Source organism: Aquarana catesbeiana, linkage group LG13 (assembly GCF_042186555.1).
Source record: "Aquarana catesbeiana isolate 2022-GZ linkage group LG13, ASM4218655v1, whole genome shotgun sequence".
Taxonomy (NCBI): domain Eukaryota; kingdom Metazoa; phylum Chordata; class Amphibia; order Anura; family Ranidae; genus Aquarana; species Aquarana catesbeiana.
In genome coordinates, this window is record NC_133336.1 from 39,659,873 (window position 1) to 39,680,231 (window position 20,359).

General features: G+C 45.0%; 1 protein-coding gene across 2 annotated transcripts in view; it reads right to left on the reverse strand.

Moving 5' to 3' along the window:
* LOC141116843 (ribosome quality control complex subunit NEMF-like) overlaps positions 1 to 20,359 on the reverse strand; it is a 47,617-nt gene that overhangs the window by 25,598 nt on the left and 1,660 nt on the right. The window contains exon 1 of one of the 2 annotated variants that reach the window (XM_073609313.1): positions 15,204 to 15,933. The exons of the other annotated variant lie outside the window; for it this stretch is intronic. The gene's annotated coding sequence lies outside the window, so the exon portion shown is untranslated. Of the gene's footprint in view, positions 1 to 15,203; positions 15,934 to 20,359 lie in introns of those variants that run through there. 2 annotated transcript variants of the gene reach the window in all.

Here is a 20,359-nt window from a genome sequence, read left to right on the forward strand (position 1 = left end):
GTGATCAAGGGGTTAAAACTTTATTAGGGGGGTTAGGGGGGTATCCTAGACCTAAAGGGGGGTAATACTAACTGTCCCAACACTGTAACTGTCACAAACTGACACCAATGCAGTAATCAGAAAAAAACAAAAAACAAACTGCTGGTGTCAGTTTGTGACGGGGGGGGTGATTGGGGGGCGATCGGGGGGGAATCGGGGTGTTTTGTGTGCCTGGCATGTTCTACTGTGTGTGTAGTGTTGTGCACTCACATACCTGTCTTCTCTCCTCGGGCCGGAACGGAAATTACCGAGCCAAGGAGAGATGACATCATTTCCTTTGCTGCTGTTTAGCATACAGCAGCAAAGGAATGATTCGATTGGCCGGCGGCGATCGCGAGGGGGGGGCCACGAACGGATGGCCTCCCCCTCACCTCCGATTGCCGTGGGACAAAAGACGACCGCCTCGGGCACCGGGGGGGTCCGATCGGACCCCCCGCCTGCGGAAGGCAAATCACATATATGTACGTGATTTTGCCTGTCCGTGCCACCTTGCCGACGTACATTGGCGTGAGGCGGTCGTTAAGTGGTTAAAAGCCTCGACAGGTTACCAATTCAGAGTTACACAGGAGGTTTAAATTTTTTTCGGATTAACTTTATTGCTATCACAAGGGATGAACAACATCCCTTGTGACCGCATGAGCCTTGACAGGTCCTCTTTATGGTAAGATCTGGGGTCTTTCAGACCCCATATCTCTCCTATGGCCTCCAAAGCCTCCGATCTGAGTTTGGTTTGATCGCCTGTAGAATTAAGATGCTGTTGCTCCCAACGTAGAACTCAACATTTTATCTGGCATAATGCAATGTCCGATAAAAGCAGGAATGTGTATTAAGCCAATTTGTCTCCATACACCTTCTTGGACTGGGTGTTTGCTAGGCGCTGACAGTATGGGGGAGATTTACTACAACTGGAAAGTGTAAAATCTGGTGCAGCTCTACATAGAAACCAATCCGCCTCCAGGTTTTATTGTCAAAGCTTCATTGAACGAGCTGAAGTTAGAAGCTGGTTGCCTACCATGCACAGCCGCTCCACATTCTGAGTGCTCCAGTTTTAGTAAATCTCCCCCATTGTACATGGCACCTTTTCTGTAACCCGTGTGAATGTAACATTACAGAACTACATATACAATTATTTTGCCATGTGTCATTGTATATTTAACTTGCTCTCCAACAAATGTTTTTCTTTGTCGCAGTCCTAATTGGCTGTTTTACTTTTGATTGACAGGCCAGACTCTAAAGCCGTAGTTCTGGTGGAATCCGGGATCAGAATTCACACCACGGAGTTTGAATGGCCCAAGAATATGATGCCATCTGGGTTTGCAATGAAGGTTTGAAGAAAATCAATTACAGTCTCACTCAAAACATTAGACATGCCTCGCTTCGCTCGGCTCTTTTAGATTCCCCCTCTGGGTCCACTTGGATGGTAGGGAAGGAACCTGGACCCAGAGCGCAGGCGCCGAGTACAGCTGATTGTCAATCTTGAGCTTCGGCTATCTCCGGCGGCTGTTATTAGTTCGTACTGCGCAGGCGCTGCACCTGCGCAGTACAGGGGGGGAACTTATCCGCCGAAGGAACTTATTCGGCAAGACACCGGCTCTGTGTGTCCATAAGACCCATGCTCCCTTCTCACTAGCTGTGATTGACAGCAGGGGGAGCCAATGGCTCACGTTGCTGTCTCTGAGCCAGTGAGGAGACAGACAGCCAAGAGAGTCTTGTGTACATCACTAGATCAGGCTCAGGTAAGTAAAAGGAGGGGCTTGTGGGGGAAGCTAAATGCAGAAAGTTTTTTTTACCTTAATGCAGAGAATAGATTAAGGTAAACAGCTTTCTGCCTTTAGAACCACTTTAACTAGATCAGGATCTGGTTTTGTAAGTGTCAGTATTTGTATTAGTTAGTAGCAGTGTCAGGGTTAGTGTGTGTGTGTTTTTTTTCTATGTTAGTTGAACTAGATGGACTTGTGTCTTTTTTTCAACCAGATTAACTATGTAACTACAGTATGTGTCTTAGGTAGGAACTTATAATATAGTCCAAATTAAAGTTGCGCTATAATATATTTAGTGTCAGTGGGAGAGTTAGTGTCAGTGTCAGTTTGTTTAGGTAGGGCAAAAAAAAAAAAAAAAAGCATAGTTGTTTCTAATCCCTGCTACAGATACAAAGAACAAAACACGTACATATATGTGGTGTCGGCGCAATTGTCAGGATTAGAATTTGTTTTGTAGGTTTTTTTGGTGGGTCAGTTTTACTAACAAAAATTGCAAAATTGGGTTTGGGTGTTAATAAAGTGTTTGTAAAAGTTTTTTTTTTTTTAATTAAAATAACAAACATTTTACACTTACCTGCTTTTTGAGCCTCTTCTGGGGTCCCCAGCTGTCCCTCTTGGCTCCTCCTCTTTTTTGTGTACCCACTAGCAAACGGCTTGCGACGGGTGCGCACCTGCAGGCTTGATCCTGAGCCAGGCTGTGTGCGTCTTTTGACACATACAACATGGCTCAGCCCCGCTGCCTGCTCTCTGCTCACAGGATTTGATTGGCAGCAGAGGGAGCCGCTGCAGACGGGCACATCACTGGATTGACAGAGGTCATAGGTAAGTATAAAATGGGGTGATTGGGTGATTCAAACACTGGGACATTTTTTTAGCTTAACCACTTCAGCCCCGGAAGGATTTACCCCCTTCCTGACCAGAGCACTTTTTACAATTTGGCACTGCGTCGCTTTAACTGCTAATTGCGCGGTCATGCAATGCTGTAACCAAACGAAATTTGCGTCCTTTTCTTCCCACAAATAGAGCTTTCTTTTGATGGTATTTGATCACCTCTGCCGTTTTTATTTTTTGCGCTATACACGGAAAAAGACCGAAAATTTTGAAAAAAAATGATATTTTCTACTTTTTGTTCTAAAAAAAATCCAATAAACTCAATTTTAGTCATACATTTAGGCCAAAATGTATTTGGCCACATGTCTTTGGTAAAAAAAATGTCAATAAGTGTATATTTATTGGTTTGCGCAAAAGTTATAGCGCCTACAAACTAGGGTACATTTTCTGGAATTTACACAGTCTTTAATTTATGACTGCCTATGTCATTTCTTGAGGTGCTAAAATGACAGGGCAGTACAAAACCCCCACAAATGACCCCATTTTGGAAAGTAGACACCCCAAGGAAATTGCTGAGAGGCATGTTGAGCCCATTGAATATTCATTTTTTTTGTCCCAAGTGATTGAATAATGAAAAAAAAAAATAAAAAAAAACAAAATTACAAAAAGTTGTCACTAAATGATATATTGCTCACACAGGCCATGGGCCTATGTGGAATTGCACCCCAAAATACATTTAGCTGCTTCTCCTGAGTATGGGGATACCACATGTGTGGGACTTTTTGGGAGCCTAGCCGCATACGGGGCCCCGAAAACCAATCACTGCCTTCAGGATTTCTAAGGGCGTACATTTTTGATTTTACTCCTCACTACCTATCACAGTTTTGAAGGCCATAAAATGCCCAGATGGCACAAACCCCCCCCCAAATGACCCCATTTTGGAAAGTAGACACCCCAAGCTATTTGCTGAGAGGCATGTTGAGTCCATGGAATATTTTATATTTTGACACAAGTTGCGGGAAAGTGACAATTTATTTATTTATTTTTTTTTTTTTTGCACAAAGTTGTCACTAAATGATATATTGCTCACACAGGTCATGGGCATATGTGGAATTGCACCCCAAAATACATTTAGCTGCTTCTCCTGAGTATGGGGATACCACATGTGTGGGACTTTTTGGGAGCCTAGCCGCGTACGGGACCCCGAAAACCAATCACCGCCTTCAGGATTTCTAAGGGTGTACATTTTTGATTTCACTCTTCACTGCCTATCACAGTTTCGGAGGCCATGGAATGCCCAGGTGGCACAAAACCCCCCCAAATGACCCCATTTTGGAAAGTAGACACCCCAAGCTATTTGCTGAGAGGCATGGTGAGTATTTTGCAGCTCTCATTTGTTTTTGAAAATGAAGAAAGACAAAAAAAAAAATTTTTTTTTTCTTTTTTTAATTTTCAAAACTTTGTGACAAAAAGTGAGGTCTGCAAAATACTCACTATACCTCTCAGCAAATAGCTTGGGGTGTCTACTTTCCAAAATGGGGTCATTTGGGGGGGGGTTTGTGCCACCTGGGCATTCCATGGCCTCCGAGACTGTGATAGGCAGTGAAGAGTGAAATCAAAAATTTACGCCCTTAGAAAGCCTGAAGGCGGTGCTTGGTTTTCGGGGTCCCATACGTGGCTAGGCTCCCAAAAAGTCTCACACATGTGGTATCCCCGTACTCAGGAGAAGCAACAGAATGTATTTTGGGGTGTAATTTCACATATTCCCATGGCATGTTTGAGCAATATATCATTTAGTGACAACTTTGTGCAAAAAAAAAAAAAAATAATAATAATTTGTCTCTTTCCCGCAACTTGTGTCACAATATAAAATATTCCATGGACTCGACATGCCTCTCAGCAAATAGCTTGGGGTGTCTACTTTCCAAAATGGGGTCATTTGGGGGGGTTTGAACTGTCCTGGCATTTTATGCACAACATTTAGAAGCTTATGTCACACATCACCCACTCTTCTAACCACTTGAAGACAAAGCCCTTTCTGACACTTTTTGATTACATGAAAAAATTATTTTTTTTTGCAAGAAAATTAGTTTGAACCCCCACACATTATATATTTTTTTAAAGCAAATGCCCTACAGATTAAAATGGTGGGTGTTTAATTTTTTTTTTTCACACAGTATTTGCGCAGCGATTTTTCAAACGCATTTTTTGGGGAAAAAACACACTTTTTTACATTTTAATGCACTAAAACACACTATATTGCCCAAATGTTTGATGAAATAAAAAAGATGATCTTAGGCCGAGTACATGGATACCAAACATGACATGCTTTACAACTGTGCACAAACGTGCAGTGACAACAAAATAAATACATTTTTAAAAGCCTTTACAGGTTACCACTTTAGATTTACAGAGGAGGTCTACTGCTAAAATTACTGCCCTCGATCTGACCGTCGCGGTGATACCTCACATGCATGGTGCAATTGCTGTTTACATTTGACGCCAGACCGACGCTTGCGTTCGCCTTAGCGCGAGAGCAGGGGGGACAGGGGTGCTTTTTTTTTTTTTTCTTTATTATTTTTTTGCTTTTTTATCTTATTTTAAAACTGTTCCTTTCATTTTTTTTTTTTTTTAATCATTTTTATTGTTATCTCAGGGAATGTAAATATCCCCTATGATAGCAATAGGTAGTGACAGGTACTCTTTTTTGAAAAAATTGGGGTCTATTAGACCCTAGATTTCTCCTCTGCCCTCAAAGCATCTGACCACACCAAGATCGGTGTGATAAAATGCTTCCCCAATTTCCCAATGGCGCTATTTACATCCGGCGAAATCTAAGTCATAAAATGCTCGTAGCTTCCGGTTTCTTAGGCCATAGAGATGTTTGGAGCCACTCTCGTCTCTGATCAGCTCTATGGTCAGCTGGCTGAATCACCGGCTGCATTCTCAGGTTCCCTGTTGAGACAGGAGAGCCAGAGAAAAACACGGAAGACGATGGGGGGGGGGGGGCATTCTCTCTGCTTGTAAAAGCAGTCTAGAGGCTAATTAGCCGCTAGGATTGCTTTTACATGAAAGCCGACCGCTGGCTGAAAAGAATGATACCAAGATGATACCTAAACCTGCAAGCATCATTCTGGTATAACCACTCAAAGTCGTGAATGCTGTACCTGAAGACAAAAATATGGCTAACAATAAAGCACAGTAAACGGTAAAGTATAAAAAACTGCATACCTGAAAAGCAAACATGATAAAACATAATAACAATAAAACATTGCAGAATAGAATACAGTAAAAAAGAGCAGAACAATAGAGAGAATAGAGAGAGAGAGAATAGAGAGAGAACAATAAAACGACAACTATTATTTTTTATTTTATATTTTTGTTTGTGTTTTTTTTTTTTTTTTTACACTTTTTTTGTAACTGTACCTTTTGTAACTGTAACCGGTTCCAGGTTCGGGTCTCTCAAAATGCGATGGCATCTTGGGAGACCCTGTGAAAGTGTGCCTAGTCTGTGCAATGCTGTACCGTACGCTAATACTCAACTAGTGAATGGTAGCGTTCAAAACATTCACCAATGCAAAGACCAGGATTGTCAGGACAGGAGGGACAATAATAGCGGGTGTCATGCCTATATCCGCGCTTGCTGCAGACACAACATCTTTTTTGGGGGGGTTCGCTGGGTAGGGGTACTCGGGAGGACATAAAAATGCCTCTCATGCAGCCGACTGCATTTGGTTGGGGATGTGAATGGGGGAAGTACGGGCGCTGCAGAAGCGGTAGGTTCCCAATTAGGATTGGCGAATGCAGCAGGAAGGGCATTATGGGCACGACGGGCCTGTGTTTGTCTTTTTGGTGGCAGCGGGACACTACTTGTGCTTGCCACCTCACCAGCTTGAACTGCACTTATGGGACTCGCCACGTCACCAAGTGTTACTGCAGTGCTGGTATGACTACGACCGGGGTGTACTAGGCCGCTGGTGCTTGCCAGTTCACCAAAACGCTACCAAAAAAACTGTTAACGATCGCAGGGATCAGGCCTGACTCTGCGAACGCTGCAGTTATGCATTTAGTGTTTTGTAAGTGACAGTGATCGATCGATACTGCACTTGGGTGGGCTGGGCCGGGCGGAGGGGCAAAACGCAGGTGCTAGCAGGTATCTGGGCTGATCCCGCTAACACTGCGTTTTTGGGAACCCTAAACTGCTGGGGACGCCAGTATAGATCTGATCGGATCAGATATTGATCAGTTCAGATACTATACCACTAAGAAAGGTGTACAGTGCGTGCGTGGGTGTTAGCGCTACTGGCACTAACCTGACGCTGCCTGGGGCTGGTGCTTGCCAGTTCACCAAAACGCTACAAAAAAAACTGTTAGCGATCGCAGGGATCAGGCCTGACTCTGCGAACGCTGCAGTTATGCGTTTAGTGTTTTGTAAGTGACAGTGATCGATCGATACTGCACTTGGGTGGGCTGGGCTGGGCCGGGCGGAGGGGTAAAACGCAGTTGCTAGCAGGTATCTGGGCTGATCCCGCTAACACTGCGTTTGTGGGAACCCTAAACTGCTGGGGACGCTAGTATAGATCTGATCGGATCAGATATTGATGCGTTCAGATACTATACCACTAAGGGAGGTGTACGGTGCGTGGGTGTTAGCGGTACTGGCACTAACCTGACGCTGCCTGGGGCTGGTGCTTGCCATTTCACCAAAATGCTACCAAAAAAACTGTTAGCGATCGCAGGGATCAGGCCTGACTCAGCGAACGCTGCAGTTATGCGTTTAGTGTTTTGTAAGTGACAGTGATCGATCGATACTGCACTTGGGTGGGCTGGGCCGAGCTGGGCGGAGGGGCAAAACGCAGGTGCTAGCAGGTATCTGGGCTGATCCCGCTAACACTGTGTTTTTGGGAACCCTAAACTGCTGGGGACGCTAGTATAGATCTGATCGGATCAGATATTGATGCGATCAGATACTATACCACTAAGGCAGGCGTATGCTGCGTGCGTGGGTGTTAGCGGTACTGGCGCTAATCTGACCCTGCCTGGGGCGACGCATATCACCGCCGGGCGATCAGGGGGCTAAATCTTTATTCGGTAATAAACGGCGGGTTCCCTGACACTATAAAAAATAAACAAACTAACCAGCGTCACCCGTAACGGTTATACAGTGATCAGTGGTGAAAGGGTTAACTAGGGGGCAATCAAGGGGTTAAAACATTTATTAGATAGTATATGGGGGTCCCTGTCGCTATAAAACTCTGACGGCGAACCTAAATATTTACGTCCCTAACTAGCATCACCAGCGACACTAATACAGCGATCAGAAAAATGATCGCTTAGCGACACTGGTGACAGGGGGTGATCAAGGGGTTAAAACTTTATTAGGGGGGGTTAGGGGGGTACCCTAGACCTACAGGGGGCCTAACACTCACTGCCCTGACACTGTAACTGTCACAAACTGACACCAATACAGTAATCAGAAAAAAAAAAAAAAAAAAAAAAAAAAAAAACTGCTGGCGTCAGTTTGTGACAGGGGGGGGGGGGGGGATCGGGGTGTTTTGTGTGCCTGGCATGTTCTACTGTGTGTGTAGTGTTGGTGCACTTACATTGCAGTCTTCTCTCCTCGGCCCGGAACGGAAAATACCGAGCCGAGGAGAGATGACATCATTTCCTCTGCCTCTGTGTACAATACAGAGGCAGGGAAATGATCCCATTGGCTGAGAGCGATCGCGAGGGGGGGGGCCACGAATGGATGGCCTCCCCCTCACCTCCGATCGCCGGGGGAGATTTGCCGACCGCCGCAGGCACCGGGGGGGGGGTCCGATCGGACCCCCCACCCGCGGGCAGGCAAGGACGTACATATACGTCCTTTTGCCTGCCCGTGCCGCTCTGTCGACGTATATAGTCGTGCGGCGGTCGGCAAGTGGTTAATGCAGGGAATGCATTAAGATAAAAGATTTCCAGACTTTATAATCACTTTAAAACAGAACTAAACTTACTTTTGTTTTAGCGGTACCGCCCCTCAATAGTGCCAGCATCTTCAGCTGTGTGCCGGTCTTCAGTCTTCTTCATGGAACAGCGTGGCGTGATATCACTAGTGCTCATGCACAGGAATCAGCCATTGCAGCACACAGAGACCAGGCCAGTGTTGTAAGCTGAGCTGCACATGTACATTGCATGTCTCTTCTGCAATAAAGAGCCTGGCTGCTCTCTGTTTGTGGCAGTGGAACTTTCGTTCCACTTTAAGGCTTGTTTTGACCTTGGTCATGAAGGGTTTAACCATACCCCTTTAAGCCCCTCCCACTGTTAGCACAATTTGACCACACCCACCATTTATTGCGACGTGCCATGCACATTGCATTGTTGCACTCCTTAGGGTGTCCAGGAGGTTCAACGGATCTTTCAAATTCCTACTTATGTCCCTGACTCTCAGCATATAGAATAGGAACAGTAAGAGCTGTGTACTGAGCCATGTACTGAGATATACACCCAGCATAAAGAGGATGTGAAGTGATAGTGTCAAATCAAGTAGAAGTCTTGCGAGCAACTAGGGTTTAAATGTACTATCTAGAGCGGGCAGCAAGTAACACACTCCCAATATAAATGTGCAAAAGAAATAATATTAAGCAAATATGCTGCACTAATGGTCTATATCCAATCACTTAATGTGTCAATCTTATAATCATATAATATAAAATCAGTGCCATTGTTGAATGAATGCAATATTGAATACAATAATAATACTAACATTGAATGCAATAATAATACTAATAAATCTTTTTATAACCGTTCCAAATGTATATATCCAGTGTTTCAGTGCAGTAGGGTGATGTATAAATAGTTGTCAAATAAATGTCAAAATAAAGATGAGGCTTGTTGAATCTTCACAAATCCTCAAAAGGAATAAAAACATGGGATGGGGCGGTTTTGAGCATTTTTCCAAGCGTGTTTGCACCTTTTCAGGTTCGACCAATGTAACTATGAATAACATGCCACTGCTTTTGGTTTAAAAGAAGCTCATGTACCTTCCTGTGACACCCCTCTACCCCTCCCTCACCGTAATCTGGTAACTGAATCTTTGGTAACGCCTATTGTATTAATGAAGCACTTGAAATTAGCAATAATGACACTAGATGGCAGGACTTTGACGTCATGTAGGTTTCAGGTTCTAGTGTCTCATTTCAAGCAATCACTGTTGCTTGGTGTGGTGGTGTGCATCTATATTCCCCAGCTATATGGGAGCCTGCGGCTTGAGTCCAGGAGTGCTGGTCTACCCTGTTCTACAGTGGTGATGGAAAGTATTCAGACCCCTGTAAATGTTTCACTCTTTGTTATATTGCAGCCATTTGCTAAAATCATTTACGGTAAGTTCCTTTTTTTCCTCATTAATGTACACACAGCACCCCATATTGACAGAAAAACACAGAATTGTTGACATTTTTGCAGATTTATTAAAAAAGAAAAAGAAAAAGAGCCTTGGTGAGAGAGGTAAAGAAGAACCCAAAGATTGCTGTGGCTGAGCTCCAGAGATTCAGTCGGGAGATGGAAGAAAGTTGTAGAAAGTCAACCATCACTCATTCACCATTCACACGGCCATGCCTATCCATTCACCCCTTGGGCTGTTGGGCTGTTTATGTCTATTGTGAAACACTGGGGTTGATTTAGTAAAACTGGAGACTGCAAAATCCTGTGCATGGTAGCCAATCAGCTTCTAACTTCAGCTTGTTCAATTAAAGTGGTTGTAAACCCTTACAACACAATTTTTGCTACAGGCAAGCCTATAATAAGGCTTACCTGTAGCTACCCAGGATGACTACTAAACCTGCACGGTTCAGGAGATATCCCCTGTATTTGCATGTGTTGACGTCATCGGCACATGCGCATTAAAGCAAACTGATGCAATAGCAGGTACGTACCATTGCTTCAGTGAGTGTGCCATTACCGGCGGGAGTGACGTCATCACAGCTACGGAGCCCGCAATACCTGAAATTAACTCCGGGAGCGATGTGAAGGGGAAGTGGCTTTGATCTCAGGTAAGTAATTCATAATGTAAAAACAGTATAATTAAATTCAGCGCTGACTAATATATGGACATAGCAAGGTAAATGCAAGCAGGCACTAAGGTCAATTCAAAACATACCTCAAAAGCATAATAATATAGAAAAAGTGCTGCGCAAATAAAAGTCCTTAAATAAACATATAAAAAATGTAGTGGCAGGATAAGAGGACAGGAACCACCAGTGACAATATACAGGCTGAGATAGATATCTGGATGGTGACTAATATCCCTCCACCGGGCTTGGATGGCCCCTCACCTCAGATATTCGACCTGAAACAGGTCACACCGCTTGTATAATTGGATGGATCAATCTGTATAATTGGTAATTACTCCTTCACCTCCTTCACATCCCAGCACTCGGTACAGTGGCAGATGATGCAGTTAGTCGATTCAAGGGTGTGAAGCGTAGGTGCCTCCTCTACGGGGGAGAGAAAATTCCTGTTGTGCGTTGTCGCGGAGCAGAAGTTCTGGAGTTGAGGCTGTAGGAGAGAGCTCTAAATGCCTGTTGCTAGGTGGTCCATCGTAGTCTGCCTCTTCCTTTGCCTGGACTGGTGACATCACTTCCCCCTCAGCACAGGAAGACTCCTACGCTTCACACCCTTGAATCGACTAACTGCATCATCTGCCACTGTACCGAGTGCTGGGATGTGAAGGAGTAATTACCAATTATACAGATCGATCCATCCAATTATACAAGCGGTGTGACCTGTTTCAGGTCGAATATCTGAGGTGAGGGGCCATCCAAGCCCGGTGGAGGGATATTAGTCACCATCCAGATATCTATCTCAGCCTGTATATTGTCACTGGTGGTTCCTGTCCTCTTATCCTGCCACTACATTTTTTATATGTTTATTTAAGGACTTTTATTTGCGCAGCTCTTTTTCTATATTATTAAGTAATTCATAATGAGCTAGTATGCTATGCATACTAGCTCATTATGCCTTTGTCTTGCAGGATTTTTTTTTTGGTCCTAGGGTTTACAACCACTTTAAAGAGGAGTTCCAGCCCCCCACCAAAAAAATATAAGTCAGCAGCTACAAATACTGTAGCTGCTGACTTTTGCTATTAGGGCACTTGCCTGTCCAGGGATGCCGCTGTGTCATCACCCAAGCCGCCATCTTGGGTAAGGGAAACGGCAGTGAAGTCTTACGGGTTTACGGCTGGTTTTCGCATGGATCGCGCTGTGCTTTCTCAATGGGCCGGCTGCGATGAGGGCCGAACTTTCGGCTCAGTTTGCCGTGTCAAAGCCAGATACCCCCCCCTCCACACACACAGGCACACAAGGTTCCAAATATGGCACCGGAAGGGGGAGGGGGGAGTAGGCAGACAAGAGGAGCTTCGCTTTAAGCTTTGACCAAAAAAAAAAAAAAAAAAAAAAAAAAAAAAAAGAAAAACCTGGAAGCTGACTGGTTTCTATGCAGAGCTGCACCAGATTTTGCACTCTCCAGTTTTAATAAATCAGCCCCAATGGCTGAAAAAACATTTGGGGACATGCACCTGCCCCTTGCACGGCTGTCAAGCTGGAACCTGGGGCTATATCCATGCAGCCACTGTATCCGAATTGCTATGAATAGATGTAAGCACAGATGTGCGGATAGGTACGCCCCTGGGGATGAAGCCTAAGAGCTCATTCACACTGTATGCATTTTTCTGCCCTTTATCAACACCAAGCACTACAAGGGCACAGAGAAAACAATTGTGTTCATACTACAAAGCTGGCTTGAGCTGGGTTGAAGTGCATTGCTTATAAAACGCAGACTTGCAGCATTTTTCCCGCAATGCACCAGAGCTCACCATTCATTGCAGCACCGCATACAAATGAGTGAAGGGCCAGTTCACACCAGGAATCGCACAGGGACAAGCTGAGCATTCCTGTGTGATTCACATGCAGTGCGATTTTAACCCATATATTTTGAATGAGCTGAATCGCACTGGACTGCACCAAATCTAATGCATACACTACTTTAAAAACGCACAGCAACCGGATCGCATGGTACTTCTGTAACATGTGATCCGGTGCAGGCAAATGCACTTCAACTCCGAACTGTGTTTGGGTTTTCCTTTACTTAACCGCTTGCCGATCAGCCGGCGTCATTATACTGCGGCAGGTCGGCACGATCCCGCGAACCATCGCAGCTATACGTCGGCTCGCGGGATAAGGATAGCAGACGCGGGGATGCCGATGCTTGTGGCCGATGGTCGCGAATGACCGCCGGCCACAAGGGATCGCGAGAGGCAGAACAGAGACGTGTGTGTGTGTAAACACACAAATCCCTGTTCTGTGAGGAGTGACAGATAGTGTGTTCCTAATAGCTAGGAACCACGATCTGTCATTTCCTCTAGTCCAGGGGTCTTCAAACTACGGCCCTCCAGTTGTTCAGGAACTACAATTCCCATCATGCCTAGTCATGTCTGTGAATGTCAGAGTTTTACAATGCCTCATGGGATGTGTAGTTCTGCAACAGCTGGAGGGCCGTAGTTTGAGGATCCCTGCTCTAGTCAGTCCCCTCACCCTACAGTTAGAAACACACCCAGGTAACACAGTTAACCCCTTGATCGCCCCCAAGTGTTAACACCTTCCCTGCCAGTGACATTTTTACAGTAATCAGTGCATGTTTATAGCAATGATCGCTGTAATAATGCCAATGGTCCCAAAATAGTGTCAAAAGTGTCCGATCTGTCCGCCATAATGTCGCAGTCCCAATAAAAATCGCAGATCACCGCCATTACTAGAAAAAAAAAAAAAAAAAAAAAAAAAGTTAAAATGCTATAAATCTATCCCCTATTTTGTAGACGCTATAACTTTTGCGCAAATCAATCAATATATGCTCACTGTGATTTTTTTTTTTTTTTAACAAAAATATGTAGAATACATATCGGCCTAAACTGAGGAAAAAATGTGCTTTTTTTTTAAAAAAAAAATATGGGGTTATTTATTATAGCAAAAAGTACAAAATATTGTGTTTTTTCCAAAATTGTCGCTTTTTTTTTGTTTATAGCGCAAAAAATAAAAACCACGATCAAATACCACCAAAAGAAAGCTCTATTTGTGGGGGAAAAAAAAGGACATCAATTTTGTTTGGGTGCAGCGTCGCACAATTGTCAGTTAAAGTGACGCAGTGCCGAATCGCAAAAAATGGCCCCGTCATTCAGCAGCCAAATCTTCCGGGGCTGAAGTGGTTAACCACTTGCTTACTGGGCACCCCCCTCCTGCCCAGACCAATTTTCAGCTGTCGCACTTTGAATGACAATTGCGCGGTCATACAACACTGTACCCAAATTAAATTTTTATCATTTTTTCCCACAAATAGAGGTTTCTTTTGGTGGTATTTGATCACCTCTGCGGTTTTTATTTTTTGTTAAAAAAAAAATGTAAAAAGACCAAATTAAAAAAATTCTATAGTTTTATATTTTGTTATAAAATTTAGCAAACAGGTAATTTCTCTCCTTCATTGATGTACGATGATGAGGCTCCACTGATGGGCACCGATAGGGCGGCACTGGTGGGCACTGATAGGCGGCACTGAGAGGTGACAATGAGAGGTGGCACTGAAGGGCATTGATAGGTGGCATTGGTGGGCACTGGGAAGTGGCACTAATAGGTGGCACTGATAGCTGTCAGTGATGGGCACTGATAGGTTACACTGAAAGGCAGCACTGCTAGGTGGCACTGATTGGCACCACTTGTGGGCATTGACAGGTGGCACTGTGGCACTGGCAGGTGGCACAGAGGAGGAGGCAGATGTGCCTCCTTCCTCTTCGGGACCGATGTCCCTTGAACATAAGCCGGCGATCAGCTTTTTTTTCTCCTCACACTGTCAGCATGAGGAGAAAAAAAAAAACAATTACTGAGCTTTTGTTTACACACGTGATCAGATGTCATTGGCTGACAGCTGATTACGTGGTAAGGTGCCGGGATCGGCCCCTTACTCGGATCGGTGATCACCCGAGTCTCGGTTACTCAGTGATCACAGTGCACGCCGCGCGTGCCCTGTAGGGGGAGCGCACAAAGGGGAGGATGTCCTATGACGGCCTCCCGGATATTCAGGTCTGCGCTGTGGCCGTCATTCAGCTATAGTGCAGACCTCAAGTGGTTAAAGTATAACTAAAGGCAAAACTTCTTTTTTTTTTTTTTTTTTAAGATAGAGGGCAGAGAGATTAGAACACCTGTCAATTTTTATTGCTGTCTCTGCCCCCATGATGGAGATTCTCCCTCTGTTTGTCCTGTTTACCATTATCATTGAAAGCGAAAATAAAGAAGATCCCACATTTTAGATTGTCCCCTGAGAAGTAATAGAGGGGGAAATTAGTTCTTGTGACCCGGGGGTCCCCAACGGATTCCCTTCATTTTCAGGTATTTCCTCTCACTTCCTGTTTTGGCTATGGGACAGGAAGTGAAGGGAAGTCTCCCTGCATTAGGACACAAATGGTGAAAAAAAAAAAAAAAAAAAAAAAAAAAAAACTGACAGGGGTTATAACCCTCTTTTGCTCTATCCAAAAAAAAAAAAAAAAATTACCTATAGTTCCACTTTAATTCTGCAGATCACAATTCCAGTGCACTTTGAATGTGGTGTGGGGAAGGTGCATGGAATACAGGTTGCCCGAACTGCTTTCTAGGGTGAATGGGCACTACATGTCAACAGTGCCTTGATTTGTAACACATAGCAGCGCCCCCCTCCAATCCCCACTGGCAGAACACCTAGACCAATCTGCACACTAAACTGGATATTTTCAGGCCTCTTCCCATGTAATTACAGATCAATACTGGCAGGAATACATCCCTATAAGTGGGCGGATGTAATTGGACTTGCACCCGACTATATTCGCCCACCCCCGGGTCTTTTGGACCAATGGGAATGATTTTTGACTTTTGTTTTTTTTTTTTTTTTTTTAGGCCGTTGTATCATATTCACGTGCTTTTTCATTATTCTATTGGCCATCACAGCACATACAAATGCACAGAAAAACAGGAACACCTCATGTCTCATAAAGCAGAGCAACTGCAAAGCTCTGAGCATCCTCACTGCACACACATGTGTTGTTTTTCTGTAAAAACGCTAAAGTGTGAATGAGAAACGCTAAAGTGTGAATGAGCCCATTAACATGTTCGCATTTTTTTTGCTTGATGTGTTTGCCAATGAAATAGATGGGAATCCATCAAATCGCATCTCAACACCTGCACTGAGCTGCACGCTGCGACACAGGTGAATGCACCAAAGTACACGTTCATGTATAAGATAAGGCATTCTCAATAGCATGCATTGCAGCACATTGTGACACATTGCAACTACACATGTGGTGTACATTAGAAGGACCCCTCCTCTCCAGTCCCCACCATTCTTCCACAACTATTATATATAAAATATCTTAGCACCTATTAGCTCCTGATTTGCTACTATCCCCCCTGATGCGCCTGATTTGCGCCTACATTTACTAGTAATGGCGAGTACTACCGCGCAAACCACGAACTCAGAAAAAGAATACAAATAAAACGGGGGGGGGGGGGGGGGGGGGGGGCAATTGTTTAAGATAAAAGTCAGGATAAATGATAAAGCCGCCACCATAAGGGTGTTCCCACACCAAAAAAATATCTGACAAAATATTAAATGAATGTGGCGCTCAATCAAATTAAAATATAAATGGTGTAAAAAACTGATGATTAAGTGACGCTCAAAAAAGTATAATAAATATCGCTCAAAAAAATGAATATAATAGAAATGTAAAATAACCACGTGAATGGAGATTCTATAGGGAAAATCCAAATAATATTGTGTCAATAACAATTAATCTTCCATCATAATGTGTATCAAAGGTCATAGTGAACCATTGCTACATCAAAAATTGGGTGTAGGTTTCCCTTTTTCTAAACCACTCATGAAAACTTTTCTTCCAATAATAATAATCCAAAAAGTGGTTAAAAAAAAAAAAAACAAACGAAACTCCATATTAAGTGTAACTAATGAATTCATAGAACCACTGTGCAAATAGAATATAAAAAAGCAATAAATATGGCACTCTAAAATAAGTAATGATAGTGCAACTATGTGATATGTGCAATAATAATATAGAATAAATATATACAAATAATGACAGATAAAAATCCACACAAGTGCAATAAATAATAAAGTCCAATGGTATCAAAAAGGTGCTTAGATCAGCGAAGAAACGTGCCCTTGGTAAAAAAAAAGGTCCCATAGACGATACAATCAAATTTGTGACAGTACCAAAAAATGGTGGAAAAACAGCTCCACGATCCTCCTCAAAATGACCCTCCTAGGGATCTCCCGTCCTAACACCGCATAGGATTTTCCCTATAGAACCTCCATTCACGTGGTTGTTTCACATTTCTATTATATTAATCTTTTTGAGCGTTATTTATTATACTTTTTTGAGCGTCACTTAATCATCAGTTTTTTACACCATTTATATTTTAATTTGATTGAGCGCCACACTAATTCAATATTTTTTCACCTACATTTACTAGCGCCTGGGTTGTCCCCTATTTGCGCCTGGATTATGCCTACTTTACCTAAATGGGCGCCCAGATTGCGCCTATTTGACCCCTATTAGCGGCTCAGTTGCTGCTGCTGTTCTGTACCAGCCGATTTAGATAGCTACAGCTTGTAGTCAGAGTCTTCGAGTTAGAAAGTGATACTCCTAAGCAACAAGGCCTGAGGTGTGCCTTGGCCTGACTGGTCAGTATGCCTGAAAAGAGGGCAAAAAGACACAAATTTAGGTGAAAAAGGGAAGGTAACAATCCATCAAGTGGAGTAGTGCTTGCCCGGATGGCAACAGTATATAACCGATAAGTGTCCGTTATGACAGGAGAAACCCCCGACTCGGTGATGAGACAGAACCCCTTGTAGAAACCTGCGAAGCTACCCAGAACCCAACAAAACGTCCCATGAACGATTGGACCGAGCCTGGAGCCCGAGACGACCCAGACATGAGAATGAACTACTGTAAATGAGAGGATGCGTGGGGGAAGGGGAGCCATGGCTGTCCCGAGGAGCCCCTGCAAAATGATAGCCAAGAAGATCAAAACTTCGACCAGACCCTCGGAAGTGCTCCGTGAAACCCTCCCAAGCCCTGGCCTACCCAAACTGGTATGGGAAAGAGCGAGGGTAAGTGCCAAAGGACAACTGGCAGGAGTTAAAAAATGATAAATACCTGAAGGATGTGATGGAGTAGGTGGTTGAGGCCCAAACCCTAAGGCAATAAGCACTGACAACGTGGAGAAACCATGCCAGACACCGAATGCTGGTCCCACCTGATTTGATCAGGTCGTGCTGCAGCAGAGTCTGAATTCTGAACCGAGGAAGGAGGGCCAGACTCCACACCGGGGAAATAAGTCCCATGGCCTGAAACAGTCATACCCCAAAGTGACTGAAACCCCCCTACCTGACACCGGCTGGGGAACGGAAAAAATGACTGGACTGACGTCCCTGAGCAGTCTTCCAGGCCACATCCTAGACAAGATATCAGGCCCGAGCGTAGAATCCAGAATCATGACGACGTTTGCCCAAACCTACCACTTAAGGACCAACAAGGGGATGATGGCTGCCAATGCAGCCCACCTGAGAACATGAACAAGAGAAATGACAGTCAACAATACAAGAGAACAGCAATCCCCCTCTGAGCCTACCCAAGTATGAGAACATGAGCAGAAGTGTCAAGACCACTGCGCGTGAATGAAGCTAATGATGGACCACCCCCCTCGTGTAAGTAGTGACTGAGCCCGAGTAACCTGCTACGCAGAGACAGGTAATTAACTGAAAACTCAGGGCTGGTGTACCCACAGACCGTGGTGGGTAATCGTACAGGTGTGGTGAACGAACGTGCATCGTATGACGTATGTTATACAGGCGAGAAGATTGTGGTCAACAATCATTAACAAACGAAACCTCAGCCCGTATGGATCTGTAGACGTGACAGATCCTGACATGTGAGCCCTAGCTAACTGACCCAGGTACAAACATGAACAAAGATACAATGAGACATGACAAACAACGAAGATAAAACCAGCTACCGAAATATGCCGTGACTGAACAACAACGCCCCTCTGAGAAACGCTGTGACAGGAATGCTGAGACTGAACACTGAAGTAGAAAGGCTATGCCAGAAATCTCGGGGCAGAAGTGCACTGACCGCAATGTTGACAGAAGACCCTACGACAGGAATGCTGAAACTGAAAGCTGAGGCAGGAACGTGAGAACCGAAACCCTGGGCAGAGCGTAATGACAAATGCTGAGACTAAAATCCTGGGGCAGAAATGCAATGACAGAAATCCTGGGGCAAAAACACTATGACAGAACACTATGACAGAAACGCAGAGGCAGAAAAGCAAAGACAGAAATCCTGGGGCAGAAACACTATGACATAAATCCTGGGGCAGAAACGCAGAGGCAGAAATGCCATGACCGAAATCCTGAGGCAGAAACGCTATGACAGAACGCTAAAGCAGAAGTGTAATGACATAAAAACCTGGGGTAGAAACACCAAGACAGAAAAGCTGAGACCGAACACCAAGTCAGAAATGCTGGGGCAGAATGCCGCCATGACAGAAATCCTGGGCAGAAACGCTATGTCAGAAATCTTGGGCAGCCATGCTGTGACCGAAAACCTGGGGCAGAAACACCTTGACAGAAATGCAGAGACTGTGCACTGAGACAGAAATGCAGGGGCCGTGCACTGAGACAGAAATGCAGGGGCCGAACGCTAAGGCCAGAAATGCTGGGGCCGAACGCTAAGGCCAGAAATGCTGGGGCCGAACGCTAAGGCCAGAAATGCTGGGGCCGAACGCTAAGGCCAGAAATGCTGGGGCCGAACGCTAAGGCCAGAAATGCTGGGGCAGAACGCTAAGGCCAGAAATGCTGGGGCAGAACGCTAAGGCCAGAAATGCTGGGGCAGAACGCTAAGGCCAGAAATGCTGGGGCAGAACGCTAAGGCCAGAAATGCTGGGGCAGAACGCTAAGGCCAGAAATGCTGGGGCAGAACGCTAAGGCCAGAAATGCTGGGGCAGAACGCTAAGGCCAGAAATGCTGGGGCAGAACGCTAAGGCCAGAAATGCTGGGGCAGAACGCTAAGGCCAGAAATGCTGGGGCAGAACGCTAAGGCCAGAAATGCTGGGGCAGAACGCTAAGGCCAGAAATGCTGGGGCAGAACGCTAAGGCCAGAAATGCTGGGGCAGAACGCTAAGGCCAGAAATGCTGGGGCAGAACGCTAAGGCCAGAAATGCTGGGGCAGAACGCTAAGGCCAGAAATGCTGGGGCAGAACGCTAAGGCCAGAAATGCTGGGGCAGAACGCTAAGGCCAGAAATGCTGGGGCAGAACGCTAAGGCCAGAAATGCTGGGGCAGAACGCTAAGGCCAGAAATGCTGGGGCAGAACGCTAAGGCCAGAAATGCTGGGGCAGAACGCTAAGGCCAGAAATGCTGGGGCAGAACGCTAAGGCCAGAAATGCTGGGGCAGAACGCTAAGGCCAGAAATGCTGGGGCAGAACGCTAAGGCCAGAAATGCTGGGGCAGAACGCTAAGGCCAGAAATGCTGGGGCAGAACGCTAAGGCCAGAAATGCTGGGGCAGAACGCTAAGGCCAGAAATGCTGGGGCAGAACGCTAAGGCCAGAAATGCTGGGGCAGAACGCTAAGGCCAGAAATGCTGGGGCAGAACGCTA